Source organism: Euphorbia lathyris, chromosome 8, assembly GCF_963576675.1.
Source record: "Euphorbia lathyris chromosome 8, ddEupLath1.1, whole genome shotgun sequence".
Taxonomy (NCBI): domain Eukaryota; kingdom Viridiplantae; phylum Streptophyta; class Magnoliopsida; order Malpighiales; family Euphorbiaceae; genus Euphorbia; species Euphorbia lathyris.
Genome location: NC_088917.1, coordinates 56,452,692 through 56,455,479, shown reverse-complemented (window position 1 = coordinate 56,455,479; position 2,788 = coordinate 56,452,692).

The following is a 2,788-nucleotide window of genomic DNA, read 5'->3' as shown; positions in this document are numbered from 1 at the left end:
TAGGTAAGATGGCTCAAAAGCAACCTCGGTCATCGACCGTAGGTAAGATGGCTCAAAAGCAACCTCGGTCATCGACCATAGGCAAGATGGCTCAAAAGCAACCTCGGTCATCGACCGTAGGTAAGATGGCTCAAAAGCAACCCCGGTCATCGGCCGTAGGTAAGATGGCTCAAAAGCAACCTCGGTCATCGACCGTAGGTAAGATGGCTCAAAAGCAACCTCGGTCATCGACCGTAGGCAAGATGGCTCAAAAGCAACCTCGGTCATCGACCGTAGGTAACATGGCTCAAAAGCAACCCCGGTCATCGAATGTAGGCAAGATGGCTCAAAAGCAAAAAGGCTCTTTTTAGCAATTTTGGATTTTAACATGGTTGTCTGTATTTTTTACGGGAGCTATCGTCTCGGGTATTTGATTTGTTGATAGGAACGTCCTTATCTCTTCGTCGGGAACATTTTAGACTAAAAATTGTTTTTCCATTGACTGTTGTCTGTATTTTGACAGGCGCCACTGTTCTGTAAAATTTCGGCTGTCGTCTGGAGTCATATCCTTAGGGTATTGGTCACTACCTGGCAGAAACGCAGGCTGAAACGGACTGCAAATCGGAGGTTTGTGCACCTGGTAATTAATTATTTACTTTTTACCTTTATGTCACGTCGTACCTTTTTCGCTATTTACGAGAATGTCATTCCCTTCTTCTATATAAGGTGGTGGGGTTTCATTTCAACCTCACACCTTCTCTCTCTTCTCTCTCTCTCTAGCACTAAACTTAGAGCATTCTCGTGATGGCTTCGGATAGATACGATGGCACGAAGGGTATGGAGGCGGGTTTTGAGGACTTGACTAGAGTGGCTCCTTTTCAGAATCCTGCTTCTCATCTGAGCCGGACCAACATCGATCCGGTAAGTACCCCCTTATTCTTTATCCTTTGACAAGACTTCTAGGCTTTGGCAGCTCCATTTCGAACGTCATTTGCATGCTAACCTTTAAGCTGCTTAGAAGACTTTAGTTAGAAAACGCGAATTTTTATGCCCGTGAGCAATGCTTTATGCTTTTTGTTTGTTGAAAGAATATAAACTATATACATGTGAATAGTAAAAATATGAACAATGAAAGCCTGTAGTAAAAACGTGAATAGTGCACGTGAATAGTAAAAACGTGAATAGTGCATGTGAATAGTAGAAAACATGAATAATGCATGCTAACCGTAAAAAAACGTGAATAGTGCACGTGAATAGTAAAAACGTGAATAATGCACGTGAATGGTAAAAACGTGAATAGTGCACGTAAATAGTAAAAACGTAATGCACGTAAATAGTAAAAACGTGAATAGTAAAAACGCGAATAATGCACGTGAACAGTAAAAACGTGAATAATGCACGTGAATAGTAAAAACGTGAATAAAACACGTGAATAGTGCACGTGAATAGTAAAAACGTGAATAATGCACGTGAATAGTAAAAAACGTAAACAATTAAATTAAACGCTTTTAACCCAAGTTAGAATTGGATTAAGCCATTCGCAAGCACGCGGGAGAGTGGAACACTAAAGAATAATGAATTAATCAAATCCTGTACAAATGATCCTACGAATGAAATCTCAAAGAGTAACGATCCAAATCGAAAGGAATTTCCATGTTCGATTTAAACATAACCGAAAGAATGACTAGGTTAACAAAATTTCTTATTAGACATACGCATAGAAGTGAGGCTCTCGAGGAGTAATGACTTTAGTTTGGCCTCTTGCCTTACCCATACTGTTCCTTCCAGGTTATTGGCATTACCGGGACTACCGTAGATATTCATATTTGGCATGCCATGCTTAGCCCGGCGGCTAAAGCCCGAGTACGAGAGTTGGGCTTCGAGCCCTTCATCCTAGCGTTGCCTCGCGCTAACGGAGTGTGCGACCGGTTCGGCTTGCGTGCCTTATGCGAGAGATGGGTAGACTCGACCCACACCTTCCACTTCTCGTTTGGGGAGATGATGATCTCGCCCCGCGACTTCTCACTGCTGACCGGATTGCGGGGTAGCGGCACCCCGGTCCCGCTTTGCTTTGACATGGTGTGTCCTCGGGTTGACCGTGCCGAGATATCTGATCTGATCGGACCCGGAGTCTACATGGGTGTCAAGGCCACCCCTGCGAAGTTTGTTACTACCTTCGGGCTATTGAGCTGCAGGAATTTCTGTGATCGAGATGACACAGATCGAGCCACTCGCAGCTTCCTTCTGTATGCTTTAGGCGAGACGATCTTCCGCACCAAGAGCGGAACCATACATGCGGGTCTCATCCAGGCTTTCCGTGATTTGGATGCAGTGTCGTCCTACGATTGGGCGGGAGCTGGCTTGGCCTTTCTATATAAGTTCCTGGACTTGACTTGCCGGAAGCGCAAGGATTTCGATGGTTACACCTTTGCCCTCCTGGTACGCTCTCTATCATTGGCTTGTCTCTTTATTCTTTTCACGATTTCTGCTTTTGACATCAGTTTCTACTAGCAGGTTTGGGCCTATGAGAGGCGGATTCTTCCGAGCACCCGCAGGAGTAGGCCGCGCGCGGTTAGGCTTCCACTTATGGCGAGGTGGAGTGACTTTAATCTGCGCGACGAGAAGAGCCGGATGGTGGCACGACTCCTATTATGGATCGACACGTGGAGCTTGGGATAGGTGAACGTCTCCTAACTATGCTGGATTTTCGTTTGATGGGACGACCTCGACTTTGGTCCCGATTATGCTTATGTCACCCGCATTCAGGGGCAGTAGTGTGTGCTCACTGGCCCGTGCGTGCGAGCATGGT